This window comes from Lutra lutra, chromosome 2, assembly GCF_902655055.1.
Source record: "Lutra lutra chromosome 2, mLutLut1.2, whole genome shotgun sequence".
Classification (NCBI taxonomy): domain Eukaryota; kingdom Metazoa; phylum Chordata; class Mammalia; order Carnivora; family Mustelidae; genus Lutra; species Lutra lutra.
The window spans coordinates 202,888,373-202,904,686 of record NC_062279.1 but is presented as its reverse complement, the minus strand read 5'-3'; the positions used below and the strand labels follow the sequence as shown (position 1 = coordinate 202,904,686).

The 16,314-nt window shown below is 45.9% G+C and overlaps 1 protein-coding gene across 2 annotated transcripts in view; it reads right to left on the bottom strand.

Annotated features, from left to right (window-relative positions):
• The window catches only part of PARM1 (prostate androgen-regulated mucin-like protein 1), a 100,845-nt gene that overhangs the window by 19,450 nt on the left and 65,081 nt on the right, over positions 1-16,314 (bottom strand). The gene's annotated exons all lie outside the window — the stretch shown is intronic.

The following is a 16,314-nucleotide window of genomic DNA, read 5'->3' as shown; positions in this document are numbered from 1 at the left end:
TCTTTGTGCTTCCTTCTTTCTGACTCTCCCTGTTGTGTTACGATCCTCGCCCCGCAGGCTCTAACCATGTTCGTCCGGCTTCTCTTCCCCTGCTTCCTGCGCTCTAAACCCCAGGCACAGTCTCTAGCTCATCGTGGGCACTTGACTCATTTATTTAATGTCAGAAGAGTAAATGCGATACTGGCAAAAAGAAAAAAAGAAAGAAAAATAAAGAGAGAAAGAAAGAGAGCAAGAGAGAAAAGAAGAAAGGAAAAAAAGAACAAAAGATAAGTGAGTACTGGCAATTTTTGAGCCAGTCGCTGTGCTGAGAAGTTTCCCGAGCAGCAGCTTTCCCATCTTTCCTTGGAATCCCCTGCTCCACTCTTACCCGAGCAGCTACTCCTATGACTCTATAGCGATGGTCCAACCCCTGCCCCACGTGCCTGGGAGTTCCCACAGATGATGGAACTGGAGGAGAGTTATTTTGGGAATAACTGTCCGAACGGAGTCAGCTGACAATCCTTGAGGTGCCACAGCCAACGCCTACAAGACTGCGCTCCCCGTCAGACCTGGCACCCGCAGGAGGCAGGTGGCTGCCCTAGAGGTCATCCCTTACCCTGCTTTGAGTCTGTTCTCTGCCCTGGGCTGGCCTGGAATAAAGGATGGCATGCAGCTAAGGAGTCTCTTTCCCCACACCTGCCTCTCACACAACAGACATGTCTTGTTCTTTTCTTTCCTCTTCCTGCTCCAGAAAGTAGGTAAGAAATGGAGAAGAGGAGCAGGGGACCACTTTAGAGTGTGTGGCTGCTCCTTCAGTCAAGGTCGCAGAGAGAAAACGAACCTTTGTTTCAAAGGAATTCTTCCTAACAGTATGGTCTGTGCATGTGCTGGAGGAGAGGGGAGAGCAGTGGGGTGAGAGAAGGGGGTCTGGGAGGTTAGACCTCCACGGGGGCCTGAATCTCTGCTTATGACACTAGGAAAAGCCCCTCCCATCCTTACAGTCATAGTCTCAGATCACATCTCCGTCCTCCAAACAACAATGTTAATAATAGTATTAACAACGATGACAAAAATAATTGCAACCGACACTTTCTCTTTCTTACTCTGGACCTGGGTCTGTTCTGTGAGTTTCACTTCTTCGAATTCATGTCCTGCTCATGAGAACTTTGTAAGGTAGGACTCTCATTATCTCCATTTTACAGATGAAGACAGACACCAAGGCACAGAGAAACTAAGGGCTGGGAGGCACAGAGTTGATCGCTGAACTGCTGGGACACCAGCACAGGTTCCTGGGTCCATGTGGGGCCTCGATAGGCTCTCCCGCCGCCCTGGGCTATAGGGGTCCATGCGAGTCTGCCCAGGGATGAACCCGTGGCCCAGCCCCTCCCCTATCTGCTTTCTCTTTGTTGTCTGGGACGCACTGCCTAACTTGGGGCTGTGCGGTGGTTTGGGTCTTCTTGTAGGTCCTGGTGAAAGCTGGTTAAGACTCTATTAATTCAGAGTAACTGTAGGCAGGACTTGTTAGAGGTGGACAACAGTCATAGAACAGTGCGCTAATCGGGCCCATGTCATTGGTTTCCAGCATGAGTTGTGGTCCAAAAGGACCACTGAGAACTCTGCCCAGTGTTATTCATTGCAGTGTATGAAGTGAGTTGGGGTAGATGCTAGCTGCAACTTGCTTTGGGGCATGTGTGTGTCCCTCCATGTACATAGGATGTGGTATGGGGGAGACAAAGTGAAAAAGGACATCTCAGCTTTTGGATGCTCTCACCCAGGTTGATCCTAATTTTACCATTATTTCAGTTTACTTGGACTTCTTGCCTTGAATTCTGTTTGGATTTCACTCCTGGTTCTCCTCCCACTCTCCCCCACAACAAGGGAAGAAGCTGAGCTTATCTCCCTCTGATCCCAAATTAATCCCATGAGCTTCTCCTGAATAAACTGCACGGGTTCCTCAAGCTAGGACAGTGCAGGGTGTGGAGAAGCAACTAGTGGGGCTCCCAGGTTTCACCACCCAGTTGCAGAGACAGTTGTCAGGTTCCGGAACCACCCAGCAATGCAGGACTAGGTGGACAGATAAGTAGATAGTTAATGTGGGAGGTAGATGGTATCAAACTCTGTATTTCTGCCTCTAACTTGGGGGGTGTCCATAAATGTTAGGATCTCGGGGATGCAGCTGTTCTTCGAAAGATAGGCAGGCCTTGGGCAGCAATGAAACTGTGAGGCTGGAGTGAGCGGGACGGAGAATAGACACCTCACATTTGCAGGACTGAATGGTCAGCACTGGGTCTAGAGATATAAGCATCCTCAACTGGTGTCCTTGTCCTTCTCTAAAAAATGGGATAATCCTTATCTTCTCCATTTCACAGGAATATTGGGAGGACCAAATGAGACCAAGTGCTTTGTAAATTAGCACAGATTGAGGGGACTGTTGAGATCTCTGCATAACCCACTTTAGGATTCAAGAGACCTTAACACTGAGGGATTCGCTGAGTAAATTACCCAAGGTCACCCAATTCACAGAGCTGACAAAACCAAGGCCACAGTCTAAATAAAAGAATGTGATAGAAATGAGTAGGGACCATGGGAGTAGTCTCAAAGCCAGACATGTGTTTGGGGACACTATGACAGCGTGGGGAATGGGCACCATGGAAGGGTTTTGGGCAGAGGGCTGATTTGCAAGAACCTTCTCAAACCCAGTCTCCTCTTAGAACTCATCCACAATGATGCCTGTTCATCTTGAGCCTTCTTTTTCTAGAGGTTTGCCCTTTTCCTTAGCATGGCACAATTTAGTAAACTTATTCTAGTATATAGCTAATACTGACACATGTAGCTATAAGTAGTTATACACATACATACAAGATAAAGACAATATATGCTGTTACACTAATGGTTTTATGTGAGCCCTCTCATGACTTTATGTCAGCTCTCTCGATTGAAAGTCCCTTAAATCGAGGGACACAAACATACTTCTTCATCTGTCTAGGCCCAAAGTAAGAAATTCATAGGATATACGATTTCTTCTGAAAGTGTAGCTATTTTTAAAATTGGACTTTATTAGTAGTTATGATGCAAATATGGAGCTCCTTTATAAGGCATACAGCTTGCATGCAAATATGCCACAGAAATGTTTTTAATTAGCAAAACCTAAATTTGTCTCAGTAAGTTAGTCTTTTTCCTCACTGCCCCACATCCCCAAATCTTTAAATCATTAAATGATTGCTTACTCATTCCTTTCCACAGAGTGGCAGAGGTTAACTTTATCAAATTTGGCCAAATATTATCACAACTGGGACCTTTTATTTCATGTTTATTTGCTTATTTAGATGTTCGTTCACAGGAAGAATTGGTTAGTGGGCAGATCGGGGATCCAATCTTTGGGTGGGATAGCCAAAACCTACCCTTTTCCTCTTATAATCAGAAGACCTAGTTTGGGGACTGGCTTCACTTTTATCTGAGCATTTGACCTATTTAGGTAGCATATAGTTAAGAATGTATACTGAAAATATTAATCTCTTTAAATATGTGTCCTGGGAACATGAATATTAACTAATTTTAATATTAATCCAGCAAATGCTCCTTTTCTCTTCCTCACGGCCCTTTCATGTGGGCAAAGGAGCTATATTTTAGGGAGCCAGGGTTTACCGTGAACATAACCCAGGCCACACAAATGGGCACTGTCCCTGTTAGTCATGGTTTTAAAGTTTCTTCATTTTACTCACAATTATAGTCTCTCCCAACACAAATGAAGCCTCCTTCCCATCTGGAATTGTTTGAGCTACGTGTTCAGGTCCCCCAATCCCAGCTCTCCTTTGACACTTGCAATGTGAACTACTGGGCTTCTAGGAACAGCAAACGGTGCTCCCCATCCTCCTTTCCCACAGCATTTCAAAGGTCACAGGGCAGGCTCCAGCCAATGTCTTGGAACATTCCTCTCGCTCAGCACTCCCCAGACCAAAGGAGCCTGTGGGGAACGAGAATTTCTCCTGAAACGTGGCTGAGCCTCCATCTGAATGCTATTCACAGAGTCTCCTTAGAGACCGCCCTGAGTTCATTCTTGGCTCAACTGTTCTCAGGGGACATGTGTAGTATTGTGCCAAGCACAGTAAAGAAATCATAAAGGAAAGCAGCCCTGGTCATCCAAGTCAGAGTCGCCATTGTTTCCTCGAGCTTCCCTGGGCCGGGTCCTAGCCTGGAACGGATGTGTCAATCTCCGTTTGGGCATTTAGGAAACAGAGACTCCAAGAGGTTCCCAAAAACTCAAGCAGTTACTCAAGTAATGTAGTAACTCAAGAAATTACCAGCTCAATCGGTTAGTGGGCAGAAATGGGATTCACCCTTTAAGGCTGGATCCCCCAAACACTTGCACAGAGACTGGCCTCATAAGACACAAGCTGAATAGTCTTTTTTTTTTTTTTTTTAAGATTTTACTGAATTTTCCGAGAGAACAGGCAGAGGGGAAGGCAAAGGGATAAGCAGACTCGGCCCTGAGCGAGGAGCCTGACGGGGTCTTGATCTCACCACCCGGACAGCAAAACCTGGGCTGAAACCAAGAGTTGGAGGCTCAAACTGACTGAACCACCCAGGCGCTCCCATGAGTTGAATAGTCTTGGGCAAGTCACTTCACTCCTCCCCCCCTTCCTGGCCTCAGTTGTGTCTCTATCTCTGCCTGTAAAATGAAGATTCATTCAATCACTCCCACAGCTGAGGTTAATTGTTTACGAGGTGTCAAACTTTGAGGAAACACACTCTTCCTCTCAGAGCATCTTTCCAAATTAAATAGTGTATTTAAAATGCTTTTTTCATCAGGAAGTGCAATACAAGGGTCTCACAGTCTCTGGGCACCTCTTATCCATAAAATCCCAAAACCAATAAGAAAGCTTGATGTGAGGAGATGTGAGCCAAGCTGGGTATCTCAGAAATGACTGCGGATCTCAAATTCAGGTTTTGTTTTACTTTGACATTATTTACTTTGACATTATTTTATCTTGACATTTGTTTTACTTTGACATAGCCAATGGGATAATGTCATTTTACTGTTGAAAGGAAATTCTAAGAAGGCTCATTGAATCTAACGTCTTCATTTTACAGATGATAAAATGGAAGGTTATAGAAATTAAGGGATTTGGTTGAGATCAGACTCTATCAACTGCAGAGCTGGGACTAGTTAGCTTTTGATTTCTGGTTTGCATTCTTTTAAATTCTCTAGTGATTGGACTCATCCCCAGTGAAGCTGGTAGCTGAGACAATAACGAGGATAATAAGATCCTGGCCTCTACCTCACAGCATATTTTTTCCAAAGTTCAAACATGTCCATACCACTTTCATGGTTTTTTTTTTTTCTGCCATCTCCACAGCACCCACACTCTAATTTTCTTAATATATGTCTTTAAATCAAGTCATTTTTTTTTCTTTAGATACTTACTACATATTGTTTAATGATGAGCTATGGAGTCATGAATTCAGTGTGCTATTTTATTCTTTTTTAAAAATTCACATGAAAACAAAGCAGGTTTTATTAGGATAAAAAAATATTCAGCACCTTGCATGCTAACCCTGTAGGGACCATATTTTGGGAACACGGCTCCCATGACCACCCGTTTCTCATAGGGGCTCAGGGAGGAGATGTCGGGCTGGGGGGAAAGCAGCTGCCCTCAGGCCCCTGGAAGAGGCCACAGAGAATGGACGGTTGAAAGTTGGGGCCAGCAGCACCTGTGTCAACTCCTGCCACTGCTCTAGGGAATGCGGCAGCTTCATGAATACTGCTGCTCGGTGGAGGCCAAAGTTGGTGGAAATGTGACATAGGGGGGACCGCAGTCCTGCCTCAGCCTCTCCCAGGAGCAGTGCAGACATGGAGGAAGACTGGACTTCTGGGTCCATGATGCTAACTAAACCCCGGCATCTGTCCCCTCACATGCCCCATGTCCGTTCTGCTCTTCTCCGTCTCTCCTGTAGCACAGATCTACAGTGCCTGGCATCATAGCCCATCATCACTATTTTTTAAATTACTTTATACAATGAACAAAATTGAGCTTGGGCTGGGAGTTAGAACGTCTAAGGAGCTGAGAGCAGCACAACTTGCCATGGGTGGGAATCTCAGTTCAGATTCCTGGGGGCATAAAGAAGGGTGGGGGGGTTGGAGTGATTTCTGGAGGAAAAAAAAAAAAAAAAGAACAGAGAATCCCTTCTATTGTTTGCCCTGGATGAGAATTCTATTCTGAAAACTCTGATCTGTAAGTGTGAGTGGGTCGTCTATGTCATGTTAGCTCACCAAATTCCTCGACTGGGGGACATAGGTATTTCTGTTTAGGAGTCAACCAGAAAGAGGAAAAGAAATCCCTAAACCACTTTGCCACCAGAGCATCCTTAATGCAATTAGCATTGAAATGATCCAAAAGAATTTCCTGGGGGTTCTTTTCTTCTGGGGATAACTAGCTGCATGGCAGGGGGCAGGAGGAGGAAAGTGTAGGCTGGCAAGTCTGCCTTTTGTGGCCTCTGACTTTAGACATGAAGGACCAGATTGGGAATTATCCCTTTGTGAATGACTCAGAGGGGAAAAATAATGGATGGCAGGAAGCAAGCCACGGTCTTGCTTAAGAGCTCTCATTTATCTCCATGGACACCGAAGGAGAGGTTTTTCGTTGTTGTTTCTTTAGTATTTCAATGATGACAGTGAGGCATGACCATGGATAAAACAATCCTGAGGGTAAAATAAACCAGAGAAGTTGGCATATGCCTTTTTGAGACTAAGCCAGGCAGGTGAGGCTCAGGTTCCTTCAGGGTTCACCAGCCTTGGCAAGTAAGACCTTTCAGAGGGCTGTTTCTTTGGTTCCGAGGCCGTGAGTGAGAAGAAAGGAACCTCAGAGTTGGAAACAGAGTCCTAACCCTGTGTGCCACGCAGTGTGCAAATTTATTATTTTTATCATGGAATACGGGTGAATGGAGTTACTTTTCCCTTTCACACACCGCTTTCTATTTTGGGTTATAGACAGGTACTTAAATGGATCCTTATTCCCTAAGATTTACAGTAATAATCCTTTTGGGAGTCTGCAAGTGTTTTACAAACATTCTGATTTTCCAGGTTAAGAAGATTAAAGTCTAGAAGAGTCAAACCCATGTGGGTATCTGTGTGAAGAGCTGGCTAGCACTGTAATAATAATCGCTAATATGTACTTTAGTGAGGATTCTGCAAGACACACTGCATACCCTCGTCTCAGTTAATCCTAACGAGCAGCCTCTGAGGCAAGGACAGCAATTCTATGGCCTTCGTTTTAGAGATGAGGAAGATTTGATGCCCAGTGAAGAACATACTTGCCCATGTCTCCCATCCAGCAAGTGGTGTGGGTGAGTTCTGAACCTGGCAGTCTGAGGCCAGAGTTTGTATTATTAAGTAATATAAGAATATTACTTCTAGTCCTTCTAGAGCCTGGCTTTAAAATGACCCCACAATCTCTCCAAACAGAAATACGGCAAAGTGTTTTTGATGGCCTACTTCCATGGACTGACTGAGATTTTATGATCTTAACCTAAATTCATATTCATTTTTAAATTTACTTTATTTTTCTCAAAGATTTTATTTATTTGTTTGAGAGAGAGAGAGCGCACAAGCAGGGGGAAGAGAATCTCCAGAAGACCTCGATGAGTGTGGAGCCGGACAGGGGGCTCGATCTCATCAGTTGAAGATCACAACCTGCGCCGAAACCAAAAGTCCCACACTTAACCGGCTGAGCCACCCAGGCACGCCGCACCTTCATTTTTGAGACTGTGGTTCCCACCTGAAGACCGTGAGTCTGATGATAGAAGCAAGGTACTGTTAAATGAAATGTTGTCTCTTATCGGCCAATATTTTTCTTTCATAAGACCTGAGGCACAAGGCATGCCAAGGGCAGTATTAATTAAGCCTCCATTATGTGTTCTCCTAGTACAATGCTCCCCGGTCAGTACTCTGGGGTGGGATATTTAGGTTCTTATCTGATAAAGACGATGGCTGGTGCTGATCCATTTTCACTTCCCTGTTATCATTTGATAATGAAAAGACACGATCTTTAGAGTGAGAAGATTACGGTAAAGGGTCTGGATATAGAATTGAGTCTCCTCCAGTCAGTCTCCCCAGTGAGACAGCAAGCCATAGATTCATTAATGATATCAGCTGTGCTTATAAGCGAAATCCCACTCTCTCAGCGAAGCATTTCCAGAATCACTTTAGTCATATATGACTGGTGAAAGTATTTGAGACAGAAAATAAGAAAAGTGTTCCGCCGAGACAGAAACTGTTCAAATGTAATGAAAGGTGATACCGAGACAATTAAAATATGGGATGGAGTTGAACCGTTACCAGGTAACAACAGAAATGGTAACTAGCTTGCTTACTAGCTCCTAGGCAACAACATAAATGGTAACTACCTGGTTTTATTACCTTGACATATATTTCTCCAAGGATAATTTGGAAATATTTCATCGTTAGATTTCAGATTAAGATTTAGGTAGTAAAAGTAAACCAAAGGAGAGATAAAAGTAGTAGAGATAAGAATTCAGAATAATTTTGACCTAAAATAAAATCTGATCATTGGAGCTTCTTAATGGGAATTTACTTGGGATTCACAAGCTTTGAGGTTTAGGCTAAGTGTCAAAAAGTGGGCCCAAAATTTGAAAATTGTGAGTGAGGGTTTATAGCAATCCATAACTTCATCATCTCTGAAGTCTTTGGAAACCAAAAGCAGGAGGGGGTCCGCAGGGTAGGAGGAGAGTTGTGGTGGGAAGGGGGATGCCCTGAAACTCACAGTGGTAGCAGAGAGAGCTTTAGACAGTCTATAACAATGGCTGTGTATTAGCGGGTATCTCTGTGCGCAGGTATTATGAACTGAATGTCTGCACCCAATCCCCAACTCATACGTTGGATCTTACCCCCAATATGGTAATATTAGGAGGCAGGAGGCAGGAGGCGGGGCCGTTGGGAGATGATTAGGCTGTGAAGGTGGAGTCTTCATGAGTGGGATTAGTGTCCTTATAAAAGAGACCCCAGAGAGCTCCTGTGCGCCTTCTGCCATGGGAGAACACAGTAAGAAGACCGCTGTGTGTGAACCAAGAAGCAGGGGGCCTCGCCCGGCACTAAATCAGCAGGTGCCTTCATCCTGCGCTTTCTATCCTCCAGAACTCTCAGAACCACCCTGTAGTTTAGGACACCCACCCCCAGTGGGATTTTTGTCCTCATCGCCCAGACTGATTAAGACAATAGGGGAAAGTGTTTTCTTCATTCTCGATCAAAAGTCATCGTTTTTGAGGCTAAGAAAATATGTGGGTTTATTATCTAAAGTTTGATATTTAGTCATTAAACCAGACCTTCAGGTGCTAGGAATATATCTGTGAGCCCACACAGACAAGGCCCCACTCTCATGTACCTGGAAACACAGCATAAACAGTGAATAAAAAGCCACAGGAGGGGCACCTGGGTGGCTCAGTGGGTTAAGCCTCTGCCTTCGGCTCAGGTCATGATCTCAGGGTCCTGGGATCAAGTCCCACATTGGGTTCTTTGCTCAGCGGGGAGCCTGCTTCCCTTCCTCTCTCTCTGCCTGACTCTCTGCCTACCTGTGATTTCTCTCTGTCAAATAAATAAATAAATCTAAAAAAAAAAAAAAAAAGCCACAGGAGTATATGTGAAGAAGAGATACAACCAAACTGTGACAGTTTGTACCCGAAGACCAGAGCGGGGCTGGGGGCCAGGACATGTGTCCTGAGCAGCTGATCTTTGAGCTGGAATGAGTTAGAATTAAAGGGTGAAGGGATGTGTTTTGGGTTCTCAGGAGAAGCATTCTAATGAGGAAAGGCCTTGTGTCAAGAGAGAGAGGTCAGCATATTCATGGGACAGAGGGAGCACAGTGTGGAAGGTACAAGACCTCTAAGGGTAGAGGGTGGGATGAAGCAGGGATGGCAGGCACAGCCCAGCCCTGCAGGGCTCTTTGGGCTGTGGGTTTCATCCTCAGGGCAGTGGGAGGCCCCAGAGGGGCTGGGATGCAGGTCGTAGTGAGGTGATGTGTGACCTGAGCAGATCTGTGTATAATCGTCCCTCTGCTGCCCTGTGGAGAATGGGCAGGATGAGGCTGGGGCAGGCGAGCATGTGGCAGATGATCACAGTGGAATTATGGAGCCTGGACACGAGAGGGAGAATGAAGAGAAGTGGACGCATCTGGCAGCTACTAAGACTTTGGTGATGGCAAGGACATAGGGAGTAAAGAAGGAGCAACGTGGAAAGATGACGGCACCATTTAGGGTAAGAGGTCAGGCCTGGGCATGCAAGACGATGGGATGTCTGTACCACTGAGCTTAAGATGGATAGAATGCATTTTAGGAATACCGTTTCCTGACACATTCTGGGCATTCTGAAAGAATCTGATCGGTAAATGTTTAACATTTTTTTTTTAAGATTTTCTTTATTCATTTGAGAGAAAGAGAGTGAGAGAGAGCATGAAAGGGGAGAGGTTGAGAAGGAGAAGCAGACTCCCCACTGAGCCCAGAGCCGGATGCAGGACTCGATCTCGGGACTCTGGGATCATGTCCTGAGCTGCTTAAGCAACGGATCCACCCAGGCGCCCATGTTTAACATTCTTTTATTTTATTTTATTATTTATTTATTTATTTATTTATTTTTAAAATATTTTATTTATTTATTTGACAGAGAGACAGATCACAAGCAGGCAGAGAGGCAGGCAGAGAGAGAGAGGGGGAAGCAGGCTCCCTACTGAGCAGAGAGCTGGATGTGGGACTCAATCCCACATCCCTGGGATCATGGCCTGAGCCGAAGGCAGATGCTTTAACCCACTGAGCCACCCAGGTACCCTAACATTCTTTTAGATGATCTTCCCACCTCTGTGTTTTCAATAGGTCATATATTTTTAACAACACATCATTTAAATATTGCGGTTATTAACAGTGTATTAACAATATACACATTTTTTTTCCCTAAAAGTTTTCCATGTGTACTTTAAAAAGTAGTCTTCCAATTTTTTAGGACTTCATTCTTTTTCAGATCTATGGCTCCTCCCAAGAGTTCATCATGGAATAAGGAAATGTCGTGTGGAGCTAAAAGTCCCTTGCAGGTATGGTGGCAGGGCTGTCTAGATGTCTCTGTCTGCCAAATGCCCTTTATGGAAGGGGATTTATTAGCGTAGTTCCTACCAAATAAAGACTGGGGTTCAGACTAGTAATTTAAAGTTCAAAGACCTTCATCAATTTTCACAATTACGTGGCCTTCCCCTTGTCCTGGGAAGTGTGAGTGGCACAGTAAGGCGGCGGACACTTGGATTTTACGGACAAAGGAGAATATTCACTCTGCAACAAGCAAAGTGACTATAATCTTAAAGTTTGCATTTGCAAGAATTGAAGATATCTCCAATATAACTTGGTGTGCAACGTCAGTCAACGAAACCTAACCGTAACCCCAACTCTTTGGCAGAACAGATACCATCAAGATCACCTAACTGGAATGTTCTGGGGATCACCCAGGGTCTTCCCTGCGTCCATTGCTAGCTGGACTCTCAGAACACGTATATTCTGAGACTCATATGAATATGAATCTCGTTTCTTCAGCATAGGATAATTGTATTACACAATTTCCTGGCATGATAAGCCAGGAAGACTGCCCTTCTTGTATTTGGTTTATAGTTAAGAGCCCTTAAAGCCAGAGTAATGAAGTGACATGGTCTATCAGTGACAACGGGAAACTGGAAACCAGGTAGAAACTGGTTCGTGTTTCTGGTACCGAACGCCTTGCAACTTACCATACCTATTCCTGCCCAGGAATATCTTTAAAATATAATTCTCAGCATTTTCTTCTCTCTGTGGAAACTTGTGATGACTCTCTATGGTCTGGCAAGTAAAGTAAACCACCTCCTCCTGTTACTCAGGTCCTCTAACACTTGTCCTGAAACCTTGTTTCTTGCTTCTACAAGTTCCCCTTCAGTGCAGTTCTGGGATTCGCTATCCTAGGCTACTTGCCATGCTGGGCACATGCTACCTTGTAGGCTCTGCGAGGACAGTGATGCCTTATTCATGGCCGAATCCCTCGTACCCAGCCTCACAGCCAAAGCTCAGTAGAAGTTTGTTGAAGACGGTGGATATTCTTCGTTATGATAAATACAACAACAAAAATAACAGTAAAAATAGTAAAATGCAAATCATGATGATGATGATGATGATAAATCACAGTGCAATAACAATCGTAGACACTGACTGAGCCATTGGTCAATAGCTGTTAAGCTGTAAATTTCTTAATTAAAACTTACAGTAATCCCGTCATGGGGATACTATCCTTATCTGACCTTACCGATGAGATGACCAATGCTCAGAGAGGTTACAACCTCTGCTACTGGTTGACTGACTCTTTGATTCACATATTCAGCAAACATTACTAAGGGTCTCCTACGTATCAGGCTCTGTTCTAGGGATCCAGGATGTAACCTGCATCCTCCTCTTTGTGAACAAATTCCTTGCTTTCATGGCGCTGACAGTCTAGTGGCAGAAAACAGACACCCACTTGCTAAATAAATGAGATAAAGTCAGAAGGGGTAAGTACTCATAAGGAAAATAAGTCAGGGTAACGGAAGCAGCAGTGACGGGAAGACGACTTCACAAAGACGTAAGGGGAAAGGCTCACTGTGGGGATGGATATCAACAAAGTCTCGGCGGGTGAAAAGGAGTGAGCCACTGAAGACCTCGAGGGAAAATATTTCAGGCAGAGGGAACAGCAAATACAAAAGACCTGAGGCAAGATTGTCTTTAGTGTGTCCCAGAAACAGTAAGGCTTCCCCTGTGCTTGCAGGTGAAAGTGGAAAAGGAGAGGAGAGCAGACACTGCATGGGTTAGACCGTGGGAGCACTGCAGGTGTGACACAAACTTGGCTTTGGCTGTGCTTCTGGAGGGGAAGTGATGGAGCAACAGGGTCTATCCTCAGTGTTGAAAGGATCTCTCTGGCAAGGGAGAGCTAGTGGGGATCCGTGATAGGACTACTAAAGTCATACTGGTGAGAAGAGGGAGAAGGCTGAGAGGAGCCTGGGCTCTGATGATCTGCACGAGGAGTCTGTGAGGAAAGAAGGAGCCCAGGACTAGCCCAGGATTTCTGGAAGGTGAGGGAGGAGCAGTTCCAGATGAGGAAATCAGGAACTCACCATTCACATATTCAGTGCGAGATGACTATGAACCACAGCAGATGACAACGAGCCATGATGGTTGACAGCTGGATACACACATCTTTAGTTACATTGAAACAAACGGCAGCTGTGGAGGGCACTGGGTCCCTCTGCAAGACCAGTTCTGGTGCTTGCAGTGCTGGGTGGGTTCTCAGCTACTTTGCCATCAGTTCCCTGAATCTCCCTGGCCCTGTCTCTCTTTAGGTCCAAATTCCCTTCCCCTCCTTGGACTCAGCTCATGGGCTCCCTCCATCATGGAACCTTCCCTCGGCCCCCAGTCACGTCACCCTGCATGACACTCACCTGGTTTTAGCATTATTCACTAGTGACCATGTCTGGGTATCTGTTGAGTGGATGAGTCCTTGGATGAATAAGAATATGCCATATGAACTCCATCAGGAATAAGACAAAAACGCTAAACGGAAGTGTGGTATAATTATCGACACTATGGAAGGCAGCTCAAGGGTCTCTAAATGAGAACACCCCCAAATGGTAATCTGTCAGCACTGGCTCTGGGTGCTGCTGGCCGGAGGGGCTGGGGAAGGAGCAGCTCAGTGATCCCCACCGGGTAAAAGAAGGCTTGTTTGTGGTTTCCGGGATCTGGGCTCTATGCCCAGTTCTGCCACTGGGCGGTGTGACCTTGGGCGAGGTACTTCAAACTTGTGTGGCATAATTTCCTCACCTTTGAAATGAGCAGATTGTATCCCATCTGCTCAAAGATCCTTGTGCCCACTCTAGTTCCTTCTCAGATTAGAAACTTATGTGGTCATGCTAGTGGTATGAGGAGTTACTCGTGCCCTTTCTCTCTACTGAAGTGATGAAATCTCAAAGACTGGTCTTCTCTTTCTTTGCCTTGAGCACAGGGTACTGGTAGATGCAGAGTAAATAGCTTTTGATTTAGTAGGTCAGTGGATGAATCCTTTTTGATCTATGAAATGTACCCTGGACCGATCTCTCTGCAGCCTACCCCCAGATCTCTTCTCGAGTCAGTCCCTCAATCCTTCCTTAATTCACCCTGAGGTTCCCTGGATGCGGTACCCCCTAGAACTATCACGGCTCATGACCCAGGTCCGTCACTGATTTTGTGCTTCTTGACCCTGCTGGCTCATATTTAAGGAAATCAAGACACAGGTTCTACAACACAGGCCAGAATGCTGGGACTGGACTGCCTTCGCTAACCCGGCCCGTGGAAGGAGGGTGCTTGCCGGAAGTAGCAGGTAGTGTCAGATTATGGAGAATCTTGCTTCCAAGCTCAGAGTCTGTGCTCAGGAATATGAATCTACCATGTCTGGACTATCCCGGAGGGGCAGCAAGTGGAGAAAGGGAAATCAGCTGGAAAACTGAAGAAACTATGTCACGGTGGGGTGGCAGGGAGGGCTACACTGGGACAAAGAGAGAAGAGATCTGGACAGAGATCTGGAAGAGATCTCTGGGACAGAGAGAAGAGATCGGGACCTCTTTGAGCCTGTATCTTGCTGGACCCTTTGCTAGGGACAGTCCTTAAGATGCCTTAAGATGCCAGGTCCAGTCCACACCCACCCTGTTCCAGGAACCGTGTCCATGCTAAGATGGTCCCTGAACATTGGGACCATGGTGAGTAACAGGCAGCAAGTGGGGGTGTGGGCTTGGTGTGGAAAGTGCACATCTAAATGCTGTGGGATGAGTGTTGGCTGGACGTGTAAACAGGGTGGTGTGGGTTTGGGGTCTGCACAGAGGAAATCAACATTCGAACTGGCTGCGCCCCTCTCCAACCTTCTGATGAGCCCTCCGGGGGTGGGGGGGGTGAGCTGTGGGACAACGCTGTGGCTTTCCCTGTTCTTGGCTTCTGGCTGCAGAAGGAAGATTTACTTCCTTCACTCCCAGAGATGAACCTTGGGTTAGCGGTGTCTCAGCCAAGAGTCACTGCTTCTGTCAAGGTAGTCTGTTCCACAAGACTCTCCTTCTGGGTCTGGTGATCGTTCCCTCCTCCTAGGCCTGACTCATAACGGTTCTGCTATTATGCTCCCCTGTTGTTCCCCCAGACCCCAGCCAAGACCTTTGTGATTAATTCCTTTATCTCAGTGTGACTGGATCTCTCTCTCTCTCTCTCTCATTGGGACTGTCAGTGATATACTGGGCCTTTGAAATAAGAATACCTGCTTCTTTGGGACTTTATCTCCCAGTAAACTGTGAGCTCTTCCCCGAGGAATCAGGTCTTGCTCATCTCAGCCCTCTTTCTCCACTTCTACTGTCTACGGGAGCTTCTTTTCATGCGGGTTCTTTACTGATTGTTAAAAGATGTTCATTGTTCCTCAGTCACAACCATGCCGTGCCTCTGACCCCAGCTAGTCGTGTGGCTGTGTTCTGAGCATTCCCCAGGGAAGGGGCCGTAGCTCCGTTTCCCCCTTCACCTTCTGGCTGTTCCCGCCTCACTGTTTCTCACTCGAGACGCCAAAAACTCCCACTAAGGCCTTTTCCTGCTCAATACCCTGAAGTTGACCATCTTTACGTCAATGCCAGAGGCATGTGACCTCAGAAGAGACCCTAAATCTCTCTCCACCATGATGTCCAAGATTGCAAAACCAAGATAAGAATCATATTGACTTCAGAGGACCGCTGGGAGAATTAAAACAAATGCAATGACCTGTAAAATTTATTGTCTTTCTCATGAAATATATCAGTGACTCTAAAGAATAAGCCAGTTCTCTACCCCCACCCCCCCATCCTACTTGGCTTGACTGGTTTCCATGAGGTAAGCACTCCGTTAATACACCAAGCAAAATTCTAGTAACTGACCTTTCCTGAATGCTCCCTCCCCGCTGGGAACTGTTCTAAGTATTTCACAGGTCCTCTCACTCAAGCCCCACAAGAATCACGTCCGACAGAACCTATTTCGTTCCCATTTTACAGACGAAGAACAGTAATGGTACAGAAAGATGAAGTCACTTGCCCAAGGGTAGGCGCCAGTTTTAAACCCAGGAAGCTGGGCCAAAAGCAACACAGATCGCCCCTCTGTTGCTGCCGTCTCCCCTGCTGACATTGTCGGTGACATATGTGAGGTGGAATCATAAGGACCCGAGGCAATCAGTGAGACAGCATGTGGGAATTAACCAAGGGACTGAAAGCCACGTTGGCCCCTCGCTGGAAGTTCTTGTGGATGGACCTCCGGCTTGGC